A 15,320-nucleotide genomic window follows, 5' to 3' on the forward strand; every position below is an offset into this window, starting at 1 on the left:
TCTCCAGGATCAGGCCCTGGGCCAAAGGTGGCGCTAAACCACTGAGCCACCCAGGCATCCCTCTTTATCTCATTTTTTTTTTAAGATTTATTTATTTATTTATGATAGACATAGAGAGAGAGAGAGAGGCAGAGACACAGGAGGAGGGAGAAGCAAGCTCCATCTAGGGAGCCGGACATGGGACTCGATCCCTGGTCTCCAGGATCGCGCCCTGGGCCAAAGGCAGGCGCTAAACCGCTGAGCCACCCAGGGATCCCCTTTATCTCATTTTTTAATGTGTGTGTCTGTCTCCACTTCAGAATAAGGAATGAGCTTGTTCTTCTTGGTATTTTCAATAACTGGGCAAAGCCTGGATCAGCAGGTGCTTCATAAATGCTTGTGAACTGAAAACAGTAAGTATCAGTCAGAGACTGGAAGATATGAAGTGGAAAGATATGACTTGCCATGTCATCCAGAACATTCCTAGATGGCTCGATTTATCTCAGATTTAATCTAAGAACCATCTGGAAGGAGCTGTTCCAATTTCAACACATAAGCCACTATGAAAATCCTAGCCACCATACCTAGTTCTAACGTCTTGCGATCTTAGTGGTGAATGGTAGTGCTTCAGATGGTACTAGTTCATAGCTCAGATGATTTGCCTCTTCAAGCCTCAGTTTTTCCATCTGCAATGTGGGACAGATCATGACTATAATGAGTAAGCTGCCTCCCTTCCTTCTCTGCTACATCTTTAGAAGGAGACAGCTGTCTCTGGGGGCGGGTGTGTATAACTCTTAGGAAAACAGAGCCATTTGTTACATGTAGCAAGATGCATGAAGAGCAGGTTTTGAGATGCAGGAAATGAGAGCTAGAGAGAATCAGAATCCCTTTTTTCTCTCTCATCCTTCTCTGACACCACCCTCTGCATTAACTTACCCTACCCTGCAAATAGGAGAGAACAGGATCCATGGCACTGCTAGTGTATTATTATGGACAGCCTTCTACTTAAAACGGGATCCTCAGAAAAACGCATCTGCACCACCTGGGATTTTCTTAAAAATGCACTCTCAGGCAGCCCCGGTGGCAGAGGTTTAGCGCCACCTTCAGCCCAGGGCACAATCCTGGAGTCCCAGGACCAAGTCCCACGTCAGGCACCCTGCATGGGGCCTGCTTCTCCCTCTGCCTCTCTCTCTCTGTGTCTCTCATGAATAAATAAATAAAATCTTTTTAAAAATGCAGACTCTCTTAAATTCCACATATTAATGAAATCATATGGGTGGGTGAGGGTATGGGGGAACTGGGTGATGGGCATTAAGGAGGGCACTTGATGAAATGAGCACTGGGTGCTATATGTAACTGATGAATCACTAAATTCTACCCCTGAAATGAATAATACACTATGTGTCAATTAAATGAAATTTAAACAAAAATAAAAATATAAAATAACACCCCCACAATGCAGACTCTGGGGCCCCACCCAGATCTACTGACTCAGAATTGGAATTTTAATAAGATCCATAGGTGACTCATATGCATTTCAATTTGAGAAGCACAGGAGTAGAATAGGTTTAAAAAACATTTGTGAACGTGAAAAATGAGAAGCAGGGGAGAACAGATGCAGAGGACATTTAAAAAGATATTTTTCCTGTCAAGATACAGTGAAATGGAATAAATTTTCTCATGAAATTAACTAGAAGACCACAGTGATGATGAGAGAAAAGGAGGAAGGCTTTTATTTGGCTGCAGCATCACTCAGGGAGTTGACAGAGAAGAGGAACATACCAGTGTGTGAGCCCAGACCAAAGCAGTGCACCTGGCCTAGACCACAGGGGAGGAGCCCTAACAGACCCTGGAGGGTTGCTGACAGCTCTGCTAGTCCTGCCCTGTCAGGGCTCCTGCTCAGTCACTCACCCGCCAGAGTGAGACCCCCGTGAGCCAGGAGTGATGGCAGGGGCGGGTGTGGGGTGGGGTGGTGGATCCGGGCAGTGTAGCTCTGTTTGACAATGAATTCTCTTGTTTTCATTTAGCTAAAGTATTAGATTGAATCCTCTTCCCCAGCACCGAGGGTTGAAACTGGGTTGGGGAATCCCTCTGGGATACGAAGTGCGTGCCTGTGTGTATGTGTGTGTGTGTGTCCGTGTGTTCTTGTGTGTCCGGCACAGCACTATTTGCATATAACCCAATGCACAGATCTTAAGTGTTCAGTCTGATGAGTTCCGACAACTGTTTACACACACCTATGTATCTACCAAACCAGATACATGTTTCCATTACTCCAGAGAGTCACCACAGGCCCCCTTCCCCTCAGTCCCCATTCTCTCCATTCATCAGGGGCAGTTTTTGATCATTATGCCCACAGATAAGTTGTGCCTGTTCTTGAACTTCATAAATGAAATCATACACTATAATCATGAAGTATTACTCTCTTGTGCCTCAGTTCTTTCACTTAGCGTGTCTTTGAGAGCTGCCCATGCTACTGCACTCACCAGGAGTACATTCCTTTTTACTGTTAAATAGTAGTCCATTGGATGAAGATAATTCAATTTGCTTATCCATTCCCCTGTCACATTATGACTGCTTATAATTTTTGGCTCTTATAAGTCAGACTGCTCTGAACATTCTTGTAGAAGCCATTTGTGGGCATTTTTTGGTTTTTTTTTTTTGAAGGGGGCATAAATTCCTAGGAGTGGAATATTTGGGTCACAGATAGATACTTAGATTTATAAGGACAGCCAGTTATCCAAAGTGGTTGTAATATTTTAGCTTCTTTTATAAACAATGCATGACAATTCTAACTGCTTCATGTCTTATCTCTTCGGCTGGTGTTATTCATCTTTTTGATTTTTAGCTATTCTAGTAGATGTGAAATGGTACTTCATTGTGGTTTTAATTTCTATTTCTCTGATGACTCATGATATTAAGAACTTTTTCATGTGCTTTTTGGACTTTTACATATCTTTTGTGAAGTGTTTGCTCAAATCTGTTGCTTGTTTAAAAAAAAACTGTTATCTTTTATTGTCGATTTGTAAGAATTCTTTACATATTTTGGATATTAGTCCTTTGTTTTTTTTTTTTTTAATTTTTTTTTAATTTATTTATGATAGTCACAGAGAGAGAGAGGCGCAGAGACACAGGCAGAGGGAGAAGCAGGCTCCATGTACCGGGAGCCTGATGTGGGATTCGATCCCGGGTCTACCAGGATCGCGCCCTGGGCCAAAGGCAGGCGTCAAACCACTGCGCCACCCAGGGATCCCGATATTAGTCCTTTGTCACATGTATGTATTGCAAATATTTTCTTCCAGTCCGTGGACTCTGTGTTCATTTTCTTAGTAGTGATTTTGATGAGTAAAAATTTTAATGTTTATTAAGAACATTGATTTTTTAATATTAATGAAATTATTTTTTCTTATACTCCTAGTGCATTTTGGGTCCACAGTAATCTATGCCTTCCTCAAGGTATGGAAAAATACAAAGGTATTCTCCTATGATTTCTTCTTGAAGTTTTATTGTTTAGATTTTATATTTAGGACTATGATCTATCCCAAATTATGTTTGTATCCAGTGTGAAGCAGAGATTCAGCTTTGTTTTATTCCATGTAGACATCACTGTTCCACTATTTGCTGAAAATAATTATCTTGCCCATAGAATCAACTTTGGGCTTTGGTCAAAAGTCAATTGACTGTTTGTGTGGAACTATTTTTGGACTCTCTATTCTGTTCCTCTGGGTCTATTTGTCTATCCTTACTCCAGCATCACATAACTTGCTTACTACATTTTTATTGTAGTTCTCAAAATCAAGTAGCATGAGTTTTCCGAGTTTCCTCCACTTTTTTAAAAAGATTTTATTTATTTATTCATTTGAGAGAAAGAGAGACCAAGAGCACGAGCAGGAGGGAGGGGCAAAAAGAAAGGGAGAAGCGGACTCCCTGGCTGAGCAGGGAGTCCAATGTGGGGCTCGATTACAAAACACTGAAATCATGACTGGAGCCAAAGGCTATAACTGAACCACCCAGGCTCCCCTTCTCCACTTTTTAAAGATTGTTTTCACTATTCTAGATACTTCATATTTCCATAAAACTCTTAGAATCAGCCCAGTACATTGCTTTTAAAAAGCCTGAAAATAGGGATCCCTGGGTGGCACAGCGGTTTGGCGCCTGCCTTTGGCCCAGGGCGTGATCCTAGAGACCCGGGATCAAATCCCACATCAGGCTCCCGGTGCATGGAGCCTGCTTCTCCCTCTGCCTATGTCTCTGCCTCTCTCTCTCTCTGTGTGACTATCATAAATAAATAAAAAAATAAAAAGCCTGAAGATAAATTTTAAAAAAGTCTGTGACATTTTGATTGGTATTTCATTGCATCCATAGATTAATTTGTAAGAAAGTCTATGTTAATACTGAGTCTTGCAGTCATGGATATGGCAAATATCTCCATTCATTTGAGTCTTTTTCAGTTTCTCTTGACAATGTTTTGCAGTATTCATGGAATACATCCTGCACATTTCTCATGAGATTTATTCCTAGTTTATCTTTTTGATATTATTGTGAATGGTATCTATATCAGTTGATATAGGAGTAGCTACTATATCCATTGGTTTTTATCTATTGAACTTAATTTATATTTGATTATTGAACCAAGTTTGTGTTTCTAGGATAAACTCACTTAGGTAGTGTGCTTTTTTCATAGATAGGTGAATATTGTGTGCTAACATTTTGTTCATAATATTTGCATCTAGACTGATGAAGGACTGATGTCTGAAGTTTGGGTTTTTTTTTTTATAACGTCTTTGTCTTTGAAATCAAGATTATGCTGGCCTCCTAAGGTGAGTTAGAATGTATTCCCATTTAGCTTCTGTATTTTCTGAGTTATGTAAATATTAGTATTATTTCTTCCTTAAATATTTAATTGAATTTATTGTTGAACTGTGGGACTGGAGTTGTCTTTATGGGGAGACTTTTGTTTCTTTTTTTTTTAATAATAAATTTATTTTTTATTGGTGTTCAATTTGCCAACATACAGAATAACACCCAGTGCTCATCCCGTCAAGTGCCCCCGTCAGTGCCCGTCACCCATTCACCCCCATCCCCCACCGTCTTCCCCTTCCACCACCCCAAGTTTGTTAGAGTTAGGAGTCTTTATATGGGGAGACTTTTGAATATGCATTTAATTTCTTTCAATTATCATATAGACATGTGGCTTTAGATTTTGTCTTGTATCAGTTTTGGTAATCTGCGTCATTCAAGAAATACATATTCATATAATCTAAATTGCCAAATATATTGGCATGGAGTTTTTCATAATGTTGCTATAATATCCTTTTAATGTGTGTAATATCTTTAGTGTTGTCCTCTCCATCATTCCTGATATTGGAAATTGATATTTTCTCTTTTTGGTTCTTAATCTGTATGTGGTTTACTACTGCTGCATAACAACTTGTCCCTAACGTTAGCAGCTTAAAAACACCACTTTAATGTTGTGGGTCAGAAATTCAAGAAGACCTCAGCTGAACAGTTCTTGATGGTGTCTTCAATGTAGTTGAATTGAGTTGTTAGCTGGGGCTTCAGTCATTGAGACTCCAATAGGCTGGATGTCCAAGATGGCTTCCTCACAGGCTGGCATTCGGTGCTGGCTATTGGCTGGGGTGCAGCTGTTGATGGAGTGCTTCCATGTGGTCCTTCCAGCCTAGCAGCCTTCCTTCAGAGTAATCACATCAAGAGAATCAGGTGGAAGTTGTTCGACATCTTTTTGACATACCTTAGAAGTAAAGCAATGCTATTTCTATCAACTTCTACTGGTTACAATCAAAGTCACCAAGGCCAACTCAGATGAAGGGGAGGAAACAGAGATTATAGCTCTTGATGGGAAGGGTATAAAATTTCAACCACATTTTATAACCTTCAACAATCAGTGTAGGTTGATGCACAGTGTTGTCTACATCCTGCAGCTTTTAATATGTTGTGAAATTATCATCATCAGTTAGAAATATTTTATCTCCCTTGTGATTACTTCATTGGCTCTTGGTTATAATTGCTTAATTTCTAAATATTTGGAGCTTTTCTAGATTGTCCATGATTAAATTAAATTTAGCCATGGATAAAGAACATACTCTATATAATTTTGATCCTTTGAAATTTATTTTTTAAAAATATGGTCTATATTAATAAATATTCCAGGTACACTTCAAAATGATGTATTTATGTAGTTTTTGGATATAGTATAACATTCTATAAATGTCAGATTCAGTTGATTGATAGTGATCAAGCCTCGTATCTTTATTAATTTTATCTACTTGCTTCTATCAATTACTGTGTGATGAATATTAAGATATCCAACTTGGATTGTGGATTTGTCTATTGCTCCCTTTAAGTCTCTCAATTTTTGCTTCATTTATTTTGAGGTTTTGATATTGGGAGCACTTACGTGTTTTTCAAGGAATTGGAAGGTGTCAGCAGGATGATGGAGGATTGCTTGTAATAAGATATGTTTGCCTATGATCCTAAATAGCTTTTGTCATCACTTCAGCAAGGAAAAGAAAGAATACTATGTGCAAAAGCTAGCTGCACTTCAGTGAAGGGACTGGTTGATTTTTGTATCTGTTTGCTTTTTTTTATTTTTAAGATTTTATTTATTTATTCATGAGAACACAGAGAGGCAGAGACACAGGCAGGGGGAGAAGCAGGCTCCATGCAGGGAGCCCGACGTAGGACTCAATCCCAGGTCTCCAGGATCACACCCTGGGCTGAAGGCGGCTCTAAACCACTGAGCCACCCAGGCTGCCCTGTATCTGTTTGCTTTAATTAGGCCTTTGTCTTCCAAAGATATAAACTCTAAAAGCCTCAACAAGGAACTAAGACAATATCCAGACCATGAACATGCTTCTAGGAAGCTAATGGACAGCAACTAATTCTTTCCCACTGCATGTTAATTATACTTGAAATAAATAAATTAATTAGTTAAATAAAGTTTACTATAGACTTCAGTGTCCTATACTGCTCTTAACTACTCTGAGTAGTAGGTAGTACAGGTATTGTTACTCCAGGTGTGCAAAAAAGGCTTAAGGTGAGAACATGGCCCCACCCTGGCTCCATCAGGAGCGTTACAAATCTGTACTCTGTTGTCTGTTATATAGCCTCTACCCTATAGCCAAGGAGAGAGCCATTTCTAAGTCCTCTGCACCAACCAGCTGTGGGATCTTGGCAAATTACTTAGGTTTTCTGTGCTTCCATTACCTTTCAAATAACAGATTAATCGGTTAGTGACAGACTGAAATAAAATCTATGGAATTATCCATGATGATGATCTTTATCTCAAAGATTTTTCTGAGGGTGAGTACAGGTTTGTAAAGTGCTTAGAATAGAATTTTAAAAATACATTTTCCAATATCCTTGTTATATTAAAATACAAAGGCAAATGGGAAGCACATGCAGTCTTTCAAATGATTATTTATTTTGTGAGTTTTTGTGAGTCAGGTAACCGTATCAGGCATTGGTTTTTACTGTCTAAAGCTCTAGCATCACTTGCTTTCAAAATTGTAGTAGTACCTCGTGTGTTCTACAAAATTTATAGTCACCTCCTTAGTTCCTGCAACTATGTATTAAATGCTTACTATGTCTCAAAGACGGACAAAGTCCCTGACATACAGGGTATTATTTAATCTTCACAACATATCTTCAAAGGTTCCAACTTTGATGGAGTCTAAGAGTGACCTAACCACCACTATCCCTGTTTCTGGGTCCCCTCAAAACAAGGACTGCTCCCTCTACTCCCAATCTAGCTTCTTGGCCAGACTAATTTAGTCAGCTTGCCAATTGGTGCCTGTGGAAACATTGGATTCTCTGATCTTGCAAGTGTCTGGATTGAAAAGGAAGTTTCGGGATCGCTGGGTGGCTCAGCGGTTTGGTGCTTCCCTTCAGTCCAGGGCATGATCCTGCAGTCCCGGGATTGAGTCCTGCATAGGGCTCCCTGCATGGAGCCTGCTTCTCCCTCTGCCCGTGTCTCTGTCTCTCTCTCTCTCTCTCTATCTCTGTGTGTGTGTGTGTGTTTCTCATGAATAAATAAATAAAATCTAAAAAAAAAAGAAAAGAAAAGGAAGTTTCAAGCCATGTGTGGATAATAGGGTATAGGAAATAGAAAGAGATTTGCAATCAAACAGACCTGAGTTGAAGTCCTGACTCTACCTTTACCATCTATGTGACATTGAGAAAATTCTTTACCATTTAGTCATCCATCCTTTCATTCATTCAATAACTATTTATGAACGTCTGTGCAATTCCAGGCTCTGTTCTAGGTGCTGGGGACACAGGGATAAAACAAACAAACACACAAACACAAACCACATATGCCTACATGGGCCTCACACTCTGGTGGCTTTGTGACTCTTTTTTTTTTTTTCATTTAAAATGAAGAAAGACAGGACTCCTGGGTGGCTCAGCAATTTGGTACCTTCTTTTGGCCCAGGGCATGATCCTGGAGTCCCAGGATCAAGTCCCACATCGGGCTCCCTCATGGAGCCTGCTTCTCCTCTGCCTGTGTCTCTGCCTCTCTCTGTGTCTCTCATGAATAAATAAATAAAATCTTTTTAAAAAATGAAGAAAAGACAGTGAAGCTTTCTTTATAGCATTATTGTGAGATTAACTGGGATAATGTAGGGAAAGTGCTTAGCATAGCATCCTGGAATGTATATAGAAAATAACTATGTTAGGAAAAATGTGAAAACCCTCCTGAACTTTATATTTTTCAGATGTCTCAGATGTCTCTTGGTTGACCTGACAGTGTAGGAGAGGTGTCTGTCAGAATAGTAGTGATTTCTAGAATATCTGGCCTGAAGCTTCCTCTTCCTTGGTCTCTCTCTCTCTCTCTCTCTCTCTCTCTCTTTTTTTTTTTTTTTTTTTGGTCTCTTTTCCAAAGACAGCTACCTGGCCAAAAGATGAAAATACAGCTAAGAGCATTTTTTTCCAGCCAAGACCTTTTATCATAGCAATTTAAAAATATTTATGATAGTGTACAGAATAAATTGAGAAGAAATTTCATTTATATCTTTAATCAATGAAGCAGCATAATTGGCTGTTTGTCCTTCATTCTTGTCTTAATTCTTCAGATAGATAGTCTAGACATTCTAGACTGAAGGCCAGCATTTCTCCTTTAAGCTTATTCTAAACCTAAATATTATTGCCCTGAATCTGATCCTACACATAGTAGTAGTAGAGGGATTAAGTGGATAAAGAAGATTAAGATGGAATGAAACTCTCATCAATTCAGAATAGAAACTATATTAAAAAGAGAATAGAAACTATCTATATTTGTAAATGTGTGCTCTGCCTTCCCTCCTGATACAGTGGGTAGACAATGCCTCTATCCTATCACAGAAAAGCCCTCAGATCTGGTTTCATTGCTTCTCTCTGACTAGAACCATTTCCTTAGTCATCTGTCTCTCCCCATTAGACTATACACTTCTTAGAAGCAGGGACTTCATTTTACAATTTTCCTTTTTATGTCATGAAGCCTGGCACACAGTTGGTTTTCATTATGTGTTTGTTGAATTGAATTGAAAGAACATTGGTTTCCTCTCAAATCATAGGTAACAGATTATTAACAGGCTAAAATACATTTTGTCTAGTTCTGTCCTCTTGTAGTTTTATAAAGAGTTTTAAAACATCAAATAATGATGACAAAGCCAATTAAAAACACTATTTTTTATTTATTTATTTTTATTTTTTTTAATTTTTTAATTTTTTTAAAATTTTTTTATTTATTTATGATAGTCACAGAGAGAGAGAGAGAGAGAGAGAGAGGCAGAGACATAGGCAGAGGGAGAAGCAGGCTCCATGCACTGGGAGCCCGACATGGGATTTGATCCCGGGTCTCCAGGATCGCACCCTGGGCCAAAGGCAGGCGCTAAACCACTGCGCCACTCAGGGATCCCAAAACACTATTTTTTAAAAGATTTTATTTATTTATTTCTTCATGAGAGACACAGAGAGAAAGAGAGGCAGAGACACAGGCAGAGGGAGAAGCAGGCTCCCTGCGAGAAGCCCAATGCGGGACTCGATCCCAGGACTCTGGGATCATGCCCTGAGCCGAAGGCAGATGCACAACTGCTCAACCACCAGGCATCCCTAAAAGCACTTTGAATGGAATTCAGCTAAAGCTATTTGAAGACTTAGGTTTAAATCTTTTTACAAACTACATGCCATCTCAAAACAATAAATTTATCATAGCTTCCAGTGAAGAAAAATTACTACTAAACTCAGAAGTAGGGACTGCCTAACATACCCTCTTATTACCTCAACCTCTTTTTAGCTTACTTATTTAAATAACTTGGCATATATGTTAGATAAAATGGTTGCACATTTTCTGGTTATAACAAATAAAACAAATATCTTCTATTTGAGGATGTGACTGTCATTTTCAATTGAAAGTGAATGTATAATGAGGCTGTAGAAGCTGCTTAAATTTTTTGGTTAATAATGTCACGAATATGAGTGAACAGAGTTAATAAAAAAAAGGAAGAGTAAAAGTTTAGTCTGGGGGTGCCTGGGTGGCTCAATCTATTAAGCATCCAACTCTTGATTTTGGCTCAGGTCATGATCTCAGGGTCATGGGATTGAGCCCTGTATCAAGCCTTGCACTAGGCATGGAGCCTGCTTAAGATTCTCTCTCCTTCTACAGCCCCCTCAAAAAGAAAAAGTTTAGTTTGGAAAACTTGGAAGTGGGGGTATGGGGTAAAGAACTGAGGTAAGAGTCATTCAATAATTTTTATTGAGCACCTACTAGTGCCAGCCACCATTTAGGTTCTGTGGACATAGAGTGAACTTTGCTCTTGTGAAACTAACATTTAAGTTAGGGGAGCATTCATTCAAAGAAGTTCTAGTGCTGAACCTCAAAAAGAAGGGGCTTTATCCCTTAGCTTCCTGGATGTTCACAGTCCCTTTCTACCTATAAGCTCCACAAATTTGGAGAGACTAGGAGGGAAAAACAGAGTCAATCACAAAACCAGTGCTGTTATATAACCTTCCCTGGGACATGGAATGCTTACTTTTCCTTATATTTACACAAGCAAGAGAGACTACTGAAGTAACCCTTTCATAGATAGAAAGATATGTCCAGGGATCCCTGGGTGGCTCAGCGGTTTAGTGCCGCCTTCAGCCCAGGACGTGCTCCTGGAGTCCTGGGATTGAGTCCCACATCGGGCTCCCTGCATGGGGCATGCTTCTCCCTCTGCCGGTGTCTCTGCCTCTCTCTCTCTGTGTTTCTCTCATGAATAAATAAATAAAATCTTTTTTTTTTAATAAAGATATGTCCTAAGGTGACCGTGTCTACTTATACTAAGAATTGGCTGGCAGTTTCCCTGCTACAACTGTAAGAGAATAATCAAAATAATAATAGAAGAAAATAAATACTTCTTCCTGTGTCACTAGATATCACCATAACACATCTATCTCAAAAGGATTAGAGTGAAAATTTAAGAAGATAATGGGTTTAGCATGGTGCCTGACATGAAGTCAGTATTACACACACACACACACACACACACATACACACACACACACACACACACTTCCGTCCTCAGCCACTATGAGAAGTATACTGCCTCTGCCTCTGAAAGAGAATATAAATCAGGCTCCTAATCATTCAGCACAGGCCATTGGCCGCACCTCCTGCACATCTGGTATATACAGCATGAGAATCCCTCTTTAATCAACAGCTCAGAATAATGGCATTTCCGACCCTCATCAGAGAATTCAACCAGGAATTGATTGCAATGCAGCTCTTGCCAAAGGCTTCCAGGGGCAGCAGATATTTGAGAGAAACTGGGTAACAGATACATTTTCTACATGCATTCTTCTAAGCTTTTTCTTTGAATTAGGAAATCATCAGAACACTTATCTGGATGAAATTATTGCAGTTCTTCACAAAACCCTTTGAATTAAAATGTTCTGCTCCTTTTTGAATCCACTTTTTATTTATTTTTGTTAAAACATTTTATTTATTTGAGAGAGAGAGAGAGAAAGACATAAGAGAGAGAAAGAGAGCACAAGAAGGGGAGGGACAGAGACAGATGGAGAGAGAGAGGCAGACCCCACCAAACCAAAGGAGCCCGATGCGGGGCTTGATCCCAGGATCCCGGGACCACAATCTGAGCTGAAGGCAGATACCTAACCAGCTGAGCCACCCGGGCGCCCCATTGAATCCACTTTTTAGATAATTTATATTAAAAATATCTGCCTAGCATGGGACTTGGACCACAGTAGGTCCTTCACAAGCATTTGAATACCAAAAGGATGAATCTGAACAAGAACTATGGTCCCCCCCTACCCTTCACTAGAGCCCAAAGTGAAAGTAACATCAGTTAGGATTTCCTCTTTATGCTTTTTCTTTCTAGGGACCTGCTCTCCATCCTTCACATCTTGGCTGGAGATAACCTTCTTTCTGGTGCCTGCCCCCTTCCCAGGCAGGGCTCTAAGTTCTTTCTGTCCTGCTCCGCCTCTCTTATAGCTCTGTCTTATGTTTTGCAATTGTTTGCACTACTGTCTCCTCACTGGACTGTGAGCCTATTCAGGACACAGCTGTGCCTTTTTCATCTCTGTTACCACATTGTACGGCACAGGGCCTGGTCCACAGCAGGTTAATGCGTGTTTGGATGTCAAAAGAATAAATAAAGCAATTCAGTGTCCCTATATAAATGTCACTGAACATTTCTTCTTTGAATTCAGTAACAGAAAAACTTGATGTTTTCAAAACATTTTTACTGAATTCCTGCTTTATGCAAAACACTTTCCTAATGTAACAGAGATCTCTGTTGTCCCTACTAAGGAGTTCTACATCAGGTGAGGGACACAGGACACATCTACAGGCATATTTAAGGTAATCTGGATTCAGTGTTCAAGTTGCAGTACAGAGGAAATGCACAGGGGAGCCTGGGGGTAGAAGAGATTAATTTCAAAATGAAGATAAAGGAAGTTTGTTGCTTGAGGTAGACTTTGAATGGGCAGAATTTTAATAGATATAAGGATGGGAAACAGCCTTTACTTGTCTGTGACTCTGATGTTTCTGAGTGCACGAATTGTATTTATATCTTTGTATTCACAAATGCCTAGTATGGACCTGGCATATGGTAACTTTTCAATAGATGCTTGTTGGAAAATAAAGTTTATGAGTCTAGGGGTAAATGAAAGACTAGAAAGGATGATTGAAACCTAACTGGGAAGGACACAGTTCTGTCTGTTGTGAGTAGCCATAAAATGTTCTTGAGTTGGGGAGAGATGCGATCAGATCAGATTATCTGTGAAGGATGAATTAGGGGGGAAAGAAACTGGAGACCAGGAAAGCAGCTAGAGGATATTTAAAAGGTACAGGTGAGAATCCATGAGGATGTGAATTAAGCAGTGGAAGTGGAAGGGGCAAGGAAGGGATGAAGATCTCCTTTTTTTGTTTTTGTTTTTGTTTGTAAAATTTGTCTATTTAATGTTTTTTTGGGGGGGGTTGTTTTGTTTTGCTTTTTCAAATAGAATAAATAGTTCTCTCAATGATTGCAGACACATAAAACTGCTGGGTAGTATTCAGAAACATCACAATAATGGCAGTTTTCCTGATTGGTGTGTAGTCTCCAATAATCATACAATTTCATACAAAGTTTCCTTGTATGAAACTTCTGTCAAACAGTAAGACTTCATTTTTCAGGACTGTTGGTGACCTGGGCATATTTTCCCTAAGTAATCTTGCCTCCTTGTGTCACATCACCCAGCTCACTCACATTCACTCAGATAACCAGATCTTTAGTAATAACACCCAAAACGGTACATAGTATAATGGGAATGAAGAATTCTTCTTTACACCAAGTATTGGCAGGCAAAGGTGGCTTCCAGTTCCGGATGTGTTGTAGGCCCTTTTTGACACTAAGTCCACTGGCCTAATGAATCTTTTGTATTTAGGTAGTTTTTTAGTTAAGCCGTTTCCAATAAAGCTGACTTAGTAACCTCCCTCTTCCATGCTTTCTTCTTTGTCTTTCTGTTCAAATAATTTTTCACATTTCTCTGTCTCCCTGGGCATGAACTCTTGACAGGAGGACTTCCCATTTTCCCACTATCTCTTTTCATTTTTGTTAATCATATTGGAAATCACGTTAGCGTGGACTATCCCTCTCTCTCCAGTAGATAGGCAGGTACTGCTCCTTGTGGAGTCTTTTCATCATTCTTTTGTTTGAGGTGCCTCTCTTCATGCATCTTGATCATCTTTTTTCATTTGTGTTTTCTCAGCATGGTGCTGTTTATGGCAGAGCTTAGCTCTTTGACCATTTTTTTGGCCTTCTTTGAACATTCATGAGCCTCTCTGACCTTCTTTCTTTACCTTTTTCTCATAGTAATCCAAACATCATCCATAGCATTTATGGTATAGTTCACAATATTCATTTTGTGGCATGGTGATGGCTGCCAGGTACAGCTGCCAGGACATGAAGAAGCTTTCAATTTTGGGGTGTCAGAGGCCCAGGAGCTAACTCCATGCAACCTGACACAGGAAATGGCAGAATCTTCTGGTTTCAAATAGACATTTCTGTTTACTTTCTTTAGAAAAACCACTGAAGTACCAAGAAGGACTAGAATAAAATATGCGTTCCATCACTGGTGAAACTAGGAAAACATATATAATCCCAAACCAGAATATATAAACTAGACAAAGACTATGTGGGATGTTGGGAATTGATTTAGCAGAGCAGAGAAAGCTTAAAACAAATAAACCTAAGTGTCTGTGGATAGAGGTACATTAGTGAGAAGCAATTCTATTCTCTCTGAAGAACCCAGAAGAGATGAAAATCCCAGGGGTACCAGGTGCAAGGAAGGTGAAAGTGTGCTACAATTGAACAGGGGAATATGTAGAAAGTCTATAAAAGGATCAATTAGATTTCTATAACCCAACCCTGCCTAGCCAGGTGACTACCACTCTCTAACTTCGGTGGGAGAGAAGAGATTTGTTTTTGAGAGCAATTGAACCAGAGGGCTTTTGAATTCAGAGACACCCAGGCTTGTCTTGGGTGAGGTGGCCTCTGAGAAGACAAGAAATACAGGAAAGGCGGCATCCTGAATAGTAAGGTGCTCAGTCCCCTCCCCTTAACCCAGAACACTAGCTGCCACACTTATACCCTTATGGATTGTCCTTCTCTAGAAAATCTCAATGGCCCAATCAGAGGAGACAGGGGAACAAACATACACACACATATATTTCCCCAAGGTAAAAAACATCCAGTACATATATTGAACTCCAGTAGTCATCACATTGCCCAATCACAGACTTCCAATCAGTCTTCCAAATATTTCAGTCTTAAAAGTGAATAGAATGAGAGAACCTT

General features: G+C 39.7%; 1 pseudogene; it reads right to left on the reverse strand.

Moving 5' to 3' along the window:
• Nucleotides 1-13,600: 13,600 nt before the first annotated feature.
• LOC140639172 (ribosome biogenesis protein NSA2 homolog) lies at nucleotides 13,601-14,395 on the reverse strand (annotated as a pseudogene).
• Between the last annotated feature and the right edge of the window lie 925 nt (nucleotides 14,396-15,320).

Source organism: Canis lupus, chromosome 8 (assembly GCF_048164855.1).
Source record: "Canis lupus baileyi chromosome 8, mCanLup2.hap1, whole genome shotgun sequence".
In the NCBI taxonomy this organism is placed as follows: Eukaryota; Metazoa; Chordata; class Mammalia; order Carnivora; family Canidae; genus Canis; species Canis lupus.